Below are 14,474 nucleotides of genomic sequence, written 5' to 3'. Positions count from 1 at the left end.
TCCTGTTATTGGTCTATTCAGAGATTCAACTTCTTCCTGGTTTAGTCTTGGGAGGGTGTATGTGTTGAGGAATTTATCCATTTCTTCTAGATTTTCTAGTTTATTTGCATAGAGGTGTTTGTAATATTCTCTGATGGTAGTTTGTATTTCTGTGGGATCGGTGGTGATATCCCCTTTATCATTTTTTATTGCATCTATTTGATTCTTCTCTCTTTTTTTCTTTATTAATCTTGCTAGCGGTCTATCAATTTTGTTGATCCTTTCAAAAAACCAGCTCCTGGATTCATTTATTTTTTGAAGGGTTTTTTGTGTCTCTATTTCCTTCAGTTCTGCTCTGATTTTAGTTATTTCTTGCCTTCTGCTAGCTTTTGAATGTGTTTGCTCTTGCTTTTCTAGTTCTTTTAATTGTGATGTTAGGGTGTCAATTTTGGATCTTTCCTGCTTTCTCTTGTGGGCATTTAGTGCTATAAATTTCCCTCTACACACTGCTTTGAATGCATCCCAGAGATTCTGGTATGTTGTGTCTTGGTTCTCGTTGGTTTCAAAGAACATCTTTATTTCTGCCTTCATTTCGTTATGTACCCAGTAGTCATTCAGGAGCAGGTTGTTCAGTTTCCACGTAGTTGAGCAGTTTTGAGTGAGATTCTTAATCCTGAGTTCTAGCTTGATTGCACTGTGATCTGAGAGACAGTTTGTTACAATTTCTGTTCTTTTACATTTATTGAGGAGAGCTTTACTTCCAAGTATACGGTCAATTTTGGAATAGGTGTGGTGTGGTGCTGAAAAAAATGTATATTCTGTTGATTTGGGGTGGAGAGTTCTGTAGATGTCTATTAGGTCCGCTTGGTGCAGAGCTGAGTTCAATTCCTGGGTATCCTTGTTGACTTTCTGTCTCGTTGATCTGTCTAATGTTGATAGTGGGGTGTTAAAGTCTCCCATTATTAATGTGTGGGAGTCTAAGTCTCTTTGTAGGTCACTCAGGACTTGCTTTATGAATCTGGGTGCTCCTGTATTGGGTGCATATATATTTAGGATAGTTAGCTCTTCTTGTTGAATTAATCCCTTTACCATTATGTAATGGCCTTCTTTGTCTCTTTTGATCTTTGTTGGTTTAAAGTCTGTTTTATCAGAGACTAGGATTGCAACCCCTGCCTTTTTTTGTTTTCCATTTGCTTGGTAGATCTTCCTCCATCCTTTTATTTTGAGCCTATGTGTGTCTCTGCACGTGAGATGGGTTTCCTGAATACAGCACACTGATGGGTCTTGAGTCTTTATCCAGTTTGCCAGTCTGTGTCTTTTAATTGGAGCATTTAGTCCATTTACATTTAAAGTTAATATTGTTATGTGTGAATTTGATCCTGTCATTATGATGTTAGCTGGATATTTTGCTCGTTAGTTGATGCAGTCTCTTCCTAGTCTCGATGTTCTTTACATTTCGGTATGATTTTGCAGTGGCTGGTACCGGTTGTGCCTTTCCATGTTTAGCGCTTCCTTCAGGAGCTCTTTTAGGGCAGGCCTGGTGGTGACAAAATCTCTCAGCATTTGCTTGTCTGTAAAGTATTTTATTTCTCCTTCACTTATGAAGCTTAGTTTGGCAGGATATGAAATTCTGGGTTGAAAATTCTTTTCTTTAAGAATGTTGAATATTGGCCCCCACTCTCTTCTGGCTTGTAGGGTTTCTGCCGAGAGATCCGCTGTTAGTCTGATGGGCTTCCCTTTGATGGTAACCCGACCTTTCTCTCTGGCTGCCCTTAACATTTTTTCCTTCATTTCAACTTTGGTGAATCTGACAATTATGTGTCTTGGAGTTGCTCTTCTCGAGGAGTATCTTTGTGGCGTTCTCTGTATTTCCTGAATCTGAATGTTGGCCTGCCTTGCTAGATTGGGGAAGTTCTCCTGGATAATATCCTGCAGAGTGTTTTCCAACTTGTTTCCATTCTCCCCGTCACTTTCAGGTACACCAATCAGACGTAGATTTGGTCTTTTCACATAGTCCCACATTTCTTGGAGGCTTTGCTCGTTTCTTTTTATTCTTTTTTCTCTAAACTTCCCTTCTCGCTTCATTTCATTCATTTCATCTTCCAGGGCTGATACCCTTTCTTCCATTTGATCGCATCGGCTCCTGAGGCTTCTGCATTCTTCACGTAGTTCTCGAGCCTTGGTTTTCAGCTCCATTAGCTCCTTTAAGCACTTCTCTGTATTGGTTATTCTAGTTATACATTCTTCTAAATTTTTTTCAAAGTTTTCAACTTCTTTGCCTTTGGTTTGAATATCCTCCCGTAGCTCGGAGTAATTTGATCGTCTGAAGCCTTCTTCTCTCAGCTCGTCAAAGTCATTTTCCGTCCAGCTTTGTTCCGTTGCTGGTGAGGTACTGCGTTCCTTTGGAGGAGGAGAGGTACTCTGGTTTTTAGAGTTTCCAGTTTTTCTGCTCTGTTTTTTCCCCATCTTTGTGGTTTTATCTACTTTTGGTCTTTGATGATGGTGATGTACAGATGGGTTTTTGGTGTGGATGTCCTTTCTGTTAGTTTTCCTTCTAACAGACAGAACCCTCAGCTGCAGGTCTGTTGGAGTACCTGGCCGGCCGTGTGAGGTGTCAGTCTGCCCCTGCTGGGGGGTGCCTCCCAGTTAGGCTGCTCGGGGGTCAGGGGTCAGGGACCCACTTGAGGAGGCAGTCAGCCCGTTCTCAGATCTCCAGCTGCGTGCTGGGAGAACCACTGCTCTCCTCACAGCTGTCAGACAGGGACATTTAAGTCTGCAGAGGTTACTGCTGTCTTTTTGTTTGTCTGTGTCCTGCCCCCAGAGGTGGAGCCTACAGAGGCAGGCAGGCCTCCTTGAGCTGTGGTGGGCTCCACCCAGTTCAAGCTTCCAGGCTGCTTTGTTTACCTAAGCGAGCCTGGGCAATGGCGGGCGCCCCTCCCCCAGCCTCGCTGCTGACTTGCTGTTTGATCTCAGACTGCTGTGCTAGCAATCAGCGAGACTCCGTGGGCATAGGACCCTCTGAGCCAGGTGCAGGCTATACTCTCCTGGGGCACCGTTTCCTAAGCCCGTTGGAAAAGCACAGTATTCGGGTGGGAGTGGCCCGATTTTCCAGGTGCCGTCTGTCACCCCTGGAAGGGGAACTCCCTGACCCCTTGCGCTTCCCGAGTGAGGCAATGCCTCGCCCCTGCTTCGGCTGGCGCACGGTGCGCTCACCCACTGACCTGCGCCCACTGTCTGGCACTCCCTAGTGAGATGAACACGGTACCTCAGATGGAAATGCAGAAATCACCCGTCTTCTGCGTCGCTCGTGCTGGGAGCTGCAGACCGGAGCTGTTCCTATTCGGCCATCTTGGCTCCTCCCTCTATAGTTTTAATTGTAGAGATCTTTCACTGTTTTTGGATAAGAACTTAAATCCTAAGTATTTTATTTTATTTGTAGCTATTGTAAATGAGATTACTTTCTTGATGTTTTTTCAGATTGTTTGCTCTCCAGCAACATTGAACTGCTTCTTCCATGAGCTTGCTATGTTGTTTGGGTCCCTCTGCCTGTATACATAATGTTTCTTTTTCCTACTGTGCTTTTCCCCCACTTTCCATCCAATCAACTCCTATCTGTATATACTTTAAAACAGCTTCTGGGCAGCTCCTCCTTGACAGCACCAATAGGTAGTTTTTTTGTTCAGCCGCTTATCATCTCCATACTTCTATTATTAGTGTTATCATAATGACTAATAGTTACTTTTTACATTCAGCCTCAGACACCATATTGCAAACACCTTGAGGACAGGAGCCTGCCTTATATATTATTTTCTAGTATCTATCACAGTGCCTAGTACAGAGTAGGAACTCTAAAATATTTATTAAGTTGAACTAATTCTATGTAGATCTCTAGCAAGAGCATGATCTTTCATAAATGATTAATAGATGAAACTGACTGATTAATTTAACAAAAGTTTACCGACATGTGGTGTGTGCCAACTGTGCTGGCTTCTGAGGACACGGAGCAAATGAGAATCATAGTCCTTGCCTGCATGGCACATAGTCTCCAGGTCCTATCAGTGTCATCCTTGCCACCCTGCCAAGACCTTGGCTTCCTGCTCTCCAGGTTGTCCTGATTTCTCTCTTCCCTGATTCTTGTGGTTTGTTTGTATTTTTTGCTAATCTAAATTCCTCACGAACACCTTCCATCACCTGTTCACTGAACCATGACCTGTTCTTTCGACTGAATTGCATTTTAAAGGTCCCTGGCTTGACTTTGCTGGTCCTAATGCTGACTGCCGTGAAATGACCTCCGTCCCAAGTGACTATCATTCATTTTTTTCCCTAAAAAATACAATGTACCTACAGTGTTAATGCAAATAAGCCCCATGTCATATTAACAGATATCGTAACTTCAAGACCAGTAGACCAGAAATAGCATGCCTCTTGTTATCTTATGCAGTCATGTGCACCATATTGGAATATTTCTTTCCTCAAAGGTGGGAACTGAGTCAGAGGCCATCTGTGTGGCCCTTGCTCACCAGTTCTGAGCAGCCAATAATTAATTTAGGCTGAATGTAATTACTCCCTTGTTAACGGTAGTTTTTCTGCACTTTCCTCAATCAGCTCTGGAGACACACCATTGAGAGTGATGTATAACTCCTGGCACAGAATGAAATCTGAGCCCTATGAAAAGACACAGGGAGAATCTGCTCTGTGCCTTGCTAATGGACTCAACACTCTTATCTAAAGTGCATTGGTGAGGTGTTCTTAAAGAAGATGCAGCAGCCCAGGCTGCAAAGAAGAAACAGAACAGCTTCACTTTTCTTTGACTTTGAATCCTATTACCTCCATATGCATATTACAACAATTTACACCACTCTAAGGTGTAAATTGAAAGAGGTGTGTTTGTTTAAGAAAGGAAGAGCCTAAAGGAGAGGCTAGTTTTAGTAAACCAGTATTTTTTTATTAGAAGTTATAAAACCAAATAATTGAAAGTTTTTCAACATACATTTTTTAAATGATGAGAAATCATTCAGCTACTCTGCTACCAAATCACATTTGTATATTTTTTTGACTTTTTGTACATTATTTGTATATGGATTTTATAAAATGGGCTTTTTTTTTTTTTTTTTTTTTTTTTTTTTTTTTGAGACGGAGTCTTGCTCTATTGTCCAGGCTGGTGTGCAATGGCGTAATCTCAGCTCACTGCAACCTCTGCCTCCCGGGTACAAGCCATTCTCCTGCCTCAGCCTCCCAGAGAGCTGGGAATACAAGCATGCAGAAATGGGCATTTTTAAAGACAAAAATTGACAGTGTTTCATAGCATTCATTCCCTGGACTGTAAAGGCATATTATAAAGGAAAGGGGAAAGGGGAAGGAAGTTGGAGAAGGAGAGAGGAAGGGAGAGAGATAAAGATAAAAGATGGAGGAAGAAACAAAAAAGGAAGAGAGGGAAGGAGGGAGGGAGGGAGGGGGGAAAATAATTTTTACTATGTACCAAAGTTAGGAAAAATGAAATCCTCCTGCCCCACCCTGCTATGCAAATGTCTACATTAGGACCATGGATGCTTGTACAACCAGGTCAATCCCTCCTCTCCTGAAGATGGTTGGAGGCATTCTTTTGGACTTTCAAATAGTCCATGTAGGTTCACCTCATCTTTGCCCACATATCTGTGGGGCACTTCTCACAGAGATCTAAACAAGGGTAAAAAGGCCTAGCTAGTATGAGGTCCTGGTTCTCTTTTTCATAAAGAGTTATAAGAAATACAAGTTTTTCATTAAACTATCATGAATTGATTAGAAGGATTCCAACACGGGATTTGGACTTTTTCCACACAGTGTAACTGCTGAAAGTTATTTCTGCCTAAAGTGAAGCTGTTTTAAAACATATTCTGGAGCTAAGGTCTTGCTTGTGTTAATGCCCTCCAGCCTAAGGCCACCAGGCACACCACTGGAGTTGCATAGGCTGTTTTTTGACTTGTTGCAGTGAGGAAGAGCATACACCAAGGAAATGGTGGGCCTCTGAGCAAGAAGGTGTTAGACATTACCAGAGTATTTGGGCTTGTGTTAGGTGACTTGGAGAAGAGTTCTTAGAGGCAGGACTTTGCTTTGAATTGGATGAATAATGTCAGAAAGTTGGTATAATCCTATAGTTAAGCATCTTAGTAAGTTTGATCTAGTGCGGGGAAGACTAGAGAGGGCAAGGGTATAACTGGCGAAGAAGCAGTATCCACTCATGTGGTACAGATAGGGGGATACTTTGTCACTTTTGAGGTTTGAAACTATTCATGTCTTTTTTCTGTGTTCAGACAAGACCAAGGAGTGGTCTCGTTTTTGTATTTATTCACTATAGACACAGTGTATCTTACAGGATGTTGGTATTTTTGATACTGTTTATGTACAACAGGAGAAAGGCAAGGCTTAGCTGCAAATGCCAGGCCAAATCGAAAATTTCAGGGACCATTTTTTCTTTTTCACTTGGAAGCCAGAATTCACTGAAGTAAAGGCAAAATGATAGAATTTTGGTTGATAATTTAAAGGTTAAAATAAACATGCATCTTTATTCTCATTTTTCAAAGGCATATAAAGGGAATATAAATTTAAAAGTGAAAAGGAGGTGGAATAAACTAGAGAAGCTAGTTATCTTGAGATATATCTAACTTAAACATTTTAAAAAGTAATCATTATCTAATTTTTTAGGAAATGCTTAGAATGATTTTGCATATTCACATTTTTGTATTGTTATTACATTTTTAACCTATGGTGATTTATTAAGTTGGCATGTTTTGTTTTGTTTTGTTTTGTTTTCAATAAAGTTCCTGAAAAAAGTCAGGGCCCTATGAAAATACCTTTGTGTAAATATTGCAGTTATAATTAGACTTGAAACACATCTACTGAAAATACAAGAGAATCTTAGTTAGCATAAATAATTTTAAGTGAGACAGAGCTTGTCATATTATACTAGGATTTAGGGCAGGTCTCCCTAGTGAAGTCTGGATCAAAACTTGAACATCAAGTTGAGAACTTAGAAAATCAGAGATTATTTATCTATAATATGTAAAAGCTAGTAACTAGAAAAATATTTTTCCTTTGAAATTATCCCCCGAAGAGCCTTACTTTTCAACTTCAATTTGCTGTTATAGACTTGGCCTTAGTTTTGTAAATTAAAAAATGTTTGAAAAGTAGTTAGAGACTAGAACAGTGATAAGACATAAACCATGAAAGTAAAGCAAATTTAAAAACTCAAGTGAATACTGTGAATACTTCTAGACTAAACTGATCAAGTGAATGAGTTTGGAACATATTTGATATTACATTTAAAATAGACATGTTACTTCTTAATTGTTTAAATTTGAGGTTGAAGGAGTTCCTCAAAGATTCCTAAAATTACTTAAGCTTTCATGAGTAGGAAAAAAAAAATGTTATTCCTGAGAATTTTGCTGAAGTCCTTGACAATGGATGGTCAGAAAATATTTCTAAACTCTTTCTAAATAATTTCATTTTTGAACTTGGCAAATTACTTCATCGTTGTGGAACAAGAAAATATTGTTTCTTGTGTATTGAAATCTCCCTTCATATGAAAATTCTACAATTCTTCTGCAGTAAATTTAGTCCTCTTTAGGGACATTTTACTTCAAAAATGACCTCAAACATGAACTGCCTACCATAGACTATTTTCACCTGAAGACCATGGTCCTACACAAAAAGGTAGTTCGCTTTAGTAGGTTGAGGAGGAACTGACATTTAGTCTTTAAAAATGATCATGAAAAGGAGGCTGACTTAAATCAAGTTAAGCTGTTTTGGCACAAATTTCTAGTGTGTTCCTTTGTAGACTTTCCCAGGCCTGAGTGGAAAATAAATGGGACATTGTGGTAACCCTGGCAGAAAAGCTGTTTTCAGGATTTCTGCACACTGTTCAAATGCTGTTGGCAGAGAAGATTGTGTGTACATTTATGTAATTGTGACATATAAATAAAGAAAAGTAGATGGGTACGATACTATATACCATCAGAATGATTTTACTTTCATTTTAAAGGGAACACTAAAGCCATAGAGTAAACTGCTACAGATATAAAACACGGGAACACACAGACATCTCCATGATCCCAAATTTGAGAAAACATTCAAGTTAGTGAATCTAAGTGCCAGTTCGAATCCAGATTGACTACATTTCATCTGAAATTTTTCTTGGAGTCCAGGAATGGTGCTTTCTAATCTTGTTGAGATTACAGAGCCTTCTCATAGCTTTTTAAACTATGGTTACAGCTCCATAAGGGTGATGAGTGGGGAGGGCGGGCCCTCAGGTGATGGAAAGGTTCTATTTCAAGAACCATTAATAATGCCTTTGAAAATCTGTGGTTATGGGGGAGGAGCAAAGATGGCCGAATAGGAACAGCTCCGGTCTACAGCTCCCAGCACGAGCGACGCAGAAGACGAGAGATTTCTGCATTTCCATCTGAGGTACCGTGTTCATCTCACTAGGGAGTGCCAGACAGTGGGCGCAGGTCAGTGGGTGAGTGCACCGTGCGCCAGCCAAAGAAGGGGCGAGGCATTGCCTCACTCGGGAAGTGCAAGGGGTCAGGGAGTTCCCTTTCCAGGGGTGACAGATGGCACCTGGAAAATCGGGCCACTCCCACCCGAATACTGTGCTTTTCCGATGGGTTTAGGAAACGGTGCCCCAGGAGAGTATAGCCCGCACCTGGCTCAGAGGGTCCTACGCCCACGGAGTCTCGCTGATTGCTAGCACAGCAGTCTGAGATCAAGCAGCAAGTCGGCAGCCAGGCTGGGGGAGGGGCGCCCGCCATTGCCCAGGCTCGCTTAGGTAAATAAAGCAGCCTGGAAGCTTGAACTCGGTGGAGCCCACCACAGCTCAAGGAGGCCTGCCTGCCTCTGTAGGCTCCACCTCTGGGGGCAGGGCACAGACAAACAAAAAGACAGCAGTAATCTCTGCAGACTTAAATGTCCCTGTCTGACAGCTTTGAGGAGAGCAGTGGTTCTCCCAGCACGCAGCTGGAGATCTGAGAACGGGCTGACTGCCTCCTCAAGTGGGTCCCTGACCCCTGACCCCCGAGCAGCCTAACTGGGAGGCACCCTCCAGCAGGGGCAGACTGATACCTCACACGGCCGGCCAGGTACTCCAACAGACCCGCAGCTGAGGGTCCTGTCTGTTAGAAGGAAAACTAACAGAAAGGACATCCACACCAAAAACCCATCCGTACATCACCATCATCAAAGACCAAAAGTAGATAAAACCACAAAGATGGGGAAAAAACAGAGCAGAAAAACTGGAAACTCTAAAAAGCAGAGTACCTCTCCTCCTCCAAAGGAACGCAGTTCCTCACCAGCAACGGAACAAAGCTGGACGGAGAATGACTTTGACGAGCTGAGAGAAGAAGGCTTCAGATGATCAAATTACTCCAAGCTATGGGAGGAAATTCAAACCAAAGGCAAAGAAGTTGAAAACTTTGAAAAAAATTTAGAAGAATGTATAACTAGAATAAGCAATACAGAGAAGTGCTTAAAGGAGCTGATGGAGCTGAAAACCAAGGCTCGAGAACTACGTGAAGAATGCAGAAGCCTCAGGAGCCGATGCAATCAAATGGAAGAAAGGGTATCAGCCCTGGAAGATGAAATGAATGAAATGATGCGAGAAGGGAAGTTTAGAGAAAAAAGAATAAAAAGAAATGAGCAAAGCCTCCAAGAAATGTGGGACTATGTGAAAAGACCAAATCTACGTCTGATTGGTGTACCTGAAAGTGACGGGGAGAATGGAAACAAGTTGGAAAACACTCTGCAGGATATTATCCAGGAGAACTTCCCCAATCTAGCAAGGCAGGCCAACATTCAGATTCAGGAAATACAGAGAACGCCACAAAGATACTCCTCGAGAAGAGCAACTCCAAGACACATAATTGTCAGATTCACCAAAGTTGAAATGAAGGAAAAAATGTTAAGGGCAGCCAGAGAGAAAGGTCGGGTCACCATCAAAGGGAAGCCCATCAGACTAACAGCGGATCTCTCGGCAGAAACCCTACAAGCCAGAAGAGAGTGGGGGCCAATATTCAACATTCTTAAAGAAAAGAATTTTCAACCCAGAATTTCATATCCTGCCAAACTAAGCTTCATAAGTGAAGGAGAAATAAAATACTTTACAGACAAGCAAATGCTGAGAGATTTTGTCACCACCAGGCCTGCCCTAAAAGAGCTCCTGAAGGAAGCGCTAAACATGGAAAGGCACAACCGGTACCAGCCACTGCAAAATCATACCGAAATGTAAAGACCATCGAGACTAGGAAGAGACTGCATCAACTAACGAGCAAAATAACCAGCTAACATCACAATGACAGGATCAGATTCACACACAACAATATTAACTTTAAATGTAAATGGACTAAATGCTCCAATTAAAAGACACAGACTGGCAAACTGGATAAAGACTCAAGACCCATCAGTGTGCTGTATACAGGAAACCCATCTCATGTGCAGAGACACACATAGGCTCAAAATAAAAGGATGGAGGAAGATCTACCAAGCAAATGGAAAACAAAAAAAGGCAGGGGTTGCAATCCTAGTCTCTGATAAAACAGACTTTAAACCAACAAAGAGACAAAGAAGGCCATTACATAATGGTAAAGGGATTAATTCAACAAGAAGAGCTAACTATCCTAAATATATATGCACCCAATACAGGAGCACCCAGATTCATAAAGCAAGTCCTGAGTGACCTACAAAGAGACTTAGACTCCCACACATTAATAATGGGAGACTTTAACACTTTAACACCCCACTGTCAACATTAGACAGATCTACGAGACAGAAAGTCAACAAGGATACCCAGGAATTGAACTCAGCTCTGCACCAAGCAGACCTAATAGACATCTACAGAACTCTCCACCCCAAATCAACAGAATATACATTTTTTTCAGCACCACACCACACCTATTCCAAAATTGACCATATACTTGGAAGTAAAGCTCTCCTCAATAAATGTAAAAGAACAGAAATTATAACAAACTATCTCTCAGATCACAGTGCAATCAAGCTAGAACTCAGGATTAAGAATCTCACTCAAAACCTCTCAACTACATGGAAACTGAACAACCTGCTCCTGAATGACTACTGGGTACACAACGAAATGAAGGCAGAAATAAAGATGTTCTTTGAAACCAACGAGAACCAAGACACAACATACCAGAATCTCTGGGATGCATTCAAAGCAGTGTGTAGAGGGAAATTTATAGCACTAAATGCCCACAAGAGAAAGCAGGAAAGATCCAAAATTGACACTCTAACATCACAATTAAAAGAACTAGAAAAGCAAGAGCAAACACATTCAAAAGTTAGCAGAAGGCAAGAAATAACTAAAATCAGAGCAGAACTGAAGGAAATAGAGACACAAAAAACTCTTCAAAAAATAAACGAATCCAGGAGCTGGTTTTTTGAAAGGATCAACAAAATTGATAGACCGCTAGCAAGACTAATAAAGAAAAAAAGAGAGAAGAATCAAATAGATGCAATAAAAAATGATAAAGGGGATATCACCACCGATCCCACAGAAATACAAACTACCATCAGAGAATATTACAAACACCTCTAAGCAAATAAACTAGAAAATCTAGAAGAAATGGATAAATTCCTCAACACATACACCCTCCCAAGACTAAACCAGGAAGAAGTTGAATCTCTGAATAGACCAATAACAGGAGCTGAAATTGTGGCAATAATCAATAGCTTACCAACCAAAAAAAGTCCAGGACCAGATGGGTTCACAGCCGAATTCTACCAGAGGTACAAGGAGGAGCTGGTACCATTCCTTCTGAAACTATTCCAATCAATAGAAAAAGAGGGAATCCTCCCTAACTCATTTTATGAGGCCAGCATCATCCTGATACCAAAGCCTGGCAGAGACACAACCAAAAAAAAGAATTTTAGACCAATATCCTTGATGAACATTGATGCAAAAATCCTCAATAAAATACTGGCAAACAGAATCCAGCAGCACATCAAAAAGCTTATCCACCATGATCAAGTGGGCTTCATCCCTGGGAGGCAAGGCTGGTTCAATATACGCAAATCAATAAATGTAATCCAGCATATAAACAGAACCAAAGTCAAAAACCACATGATTATCTCAATAGATGCAGAAAAGGCCTTTGACAAAATTCAACAACCCTTCATGCTAAAAACTCTCAATAAATTAGGTATTGATGGGTCGTATCTCAAAATAATAAGAGCTATTTATGACAAACCCACAGCCAATATCATACTGAATGGGCAAAAACTGGAAGCATTCCCTTTGAAAACTGGCACAAGACAGGGATGCCCTCTCTCCCCACTTCTATTCAACATAGTGTTGGAAGTTCTGGCCAGGGCAATTAGGCAAGAGAAGGAAATCAAGGGTATTCAATTAGGAAAAGAGGAAGTCAAATTGTCCCTGTTTGCAGATGACATGATAGTATATCTAGAAAACCCCATTGTCTCAGCCCAAAATCTCCTTAAGCTGATAAGCAACTTCAGCAAAGTCTCAGGATACAAAATCAATGTACAAAAATCACAAGCATTCTTATACATCAATAACAGACAAACAGAGAGCCAAATCATGAGTGAACTCCCATTCACAATTGCTTCAAAGAGAATAAAATACCTAGGAATCCAACTTACAAGGGATGTGAAGGACCTCTTCAAGGAGAACTACAAACCACTACTCAAGGAAATAAAAGAGGATACAAACAAATGGAAGAACATTCCATGCTCATGGGTAGGAAGAATCAATATCATGAAAATGGCCATCCTTCCCAAGGTAATTTACAGATTCAATGCCATCCCCATCAAGTTACCAATGACTTTCTTCACAGAATTGGAAAAAACTACTTTAAAGTTCATATGGAACCAAAAAAGAGCCCGCATCGCCAAGTCAATCCTAAGCCAAAAGAACAAAGCTGGAGGCATCACACTACCTGACTTCAAACTATACTACAAGGCTACAGTAACCAAAACAGCATGGTACTGGTACCAAAACAGAGGTATAGATCAATGGAACAGAACAGAGCCCTCAGAAATAATGCCACATATCTACAACTATCTGATCTTTGACAAACCTGACAAAAACAAGAAATGGGGAAAGGGTTCCCTATTTAATAAATGGTGCTGGGAAAACTGGCTAGCCATATGTAGAAAGCTGAAACTGGATCCCTTCCTTACACCTTATACAAAAATCAATTCAAGATGGATCTAAGACTTAAATGTTAGACCTAAAACCATAAAAACCCTAGAAGAAAACCTAGGCAATACCATTCAGGACATAGGCATGGGCAAGGACTTCATGTCTAAAACACCAAAAGCAATGGCAACAAAAGCCAAAATTGACAAATGGGATCTAATTAAACTAAAGAGCTTCTGCACAGCAAAAGAAACTACCATCAGAGTGAACAGGCAACCTACAAAATGGGAGAAAATTTTCGCAACCTACTCATCTGACAAAGGGCTAATATCCAGAATCTACAATGAACTCCAACAAATTTACAAGAAAAAAACAAACAACCCCATCAAAAAGTGGGCAAAGGACATGAACAGACACTTCTCAGAAGAAGACATTTATGCAGCCAAAAAACACATGGAAAAATGCTCACCATCACTGGCCATCAGAGAAATGCAAATCAAAACCACAATGAGATACCATCTCACACCAGTTAGAATGGCAATCATTAAAAAGTCAGGAAACAACAGGTGCTGGAGAGGATGTGGAGAAATAGGAACACTTTTACACTGTTGGTGGGACTGTAAACTAGTTCAACCATTGTGGAAGTCAGTGTGGCGATTCCTCAGGGATCTAGAACTAGAAATTCCATTTGACCCAGCCATCCCATTACGGGGTATATACCCAAAGGACTATAAATCATGCTGCTATAAAGACACATGCACACGTATGTTTATTGCGGCATTATTCACAATAGCAAAGACTTGGAACCAACCCAAATGTCCAACAATGATAGACTGGATTAAGAAAATGTGGCACATATACACCATGGAATACTATGCAGCCATAAAAAATGATGAGTTCATGTCCTTTGTAGGGATATGGATGAAATTGGAAATCATCATTCTCAGTAAACTATCGCAAGAACAAAAAACCAAACACCGCATATTCTCACTCATAGGTGGGAATTGAACATTGAGAACACGTGGACACAGGAAGGGGAACATCACACTTCGGGGACTGTTGTGGGGTGGTGGGAGGGGGGAGGGATAGCATTGGGAGATATACCTAATGCTAGATGACGAGTTGGTGGGTGCAGCGCACCAGCATGGCACATGTATACATATGTAACTTACCTGCACGTTGCGCACATGTACCATAGAGCCTAAAGTATAATAATAATAATAATAATAATAATAATAAAAAGAAAAAAAAAAAGAAAATCTGTGGTTATTTGAAACAGATAAAAATTATTTTTTTTAATTTAACAAGCCCTTACATTGTGCCACTCTTTTAAGTGTTTTATAAATATTAAGTC

General features: G+C 40.7%; 1 long non-coding RNA gene across 1 annotated transcript in view; it reads left to right on the top strand.

Moving 5' to 3' along the window:
- The first annotated feature begins 8,327 nt into the window (after positions 1–8,327).
- Positions 8,328–14,474, top strand: part of LOC103890939 (uncharacterized) — an 89,911-nt gene continuing 83,764 nt past the window's right edge. Inside the window, exon 1 of the long non-coding RNA XR_008526272.2 lies at positions 8,328–8,421. This is a non-coding gene — a long non-coding RNA (uncharacterized LOC103890939). The remainder of the gene's footprint in view (positions 8,422–14,474) is intronic.

Source organism: Pongo abelii, chromosome 5, assembly GCF_028885655.2.
Source record: "Pongo abelii isolate AG06213 chromosome 5, NHGRI_mPonAbe1-v2.0_pri, whole genome shotgun sequence".
NCBI lineage: Eukaryota > Metazoa > Chordata > Mammalia > Primates > Hominidae > Pongo > Pongo abelii.
This window is presented reverse-complemented; position numbering and strand designations above follow the sequence as displayed.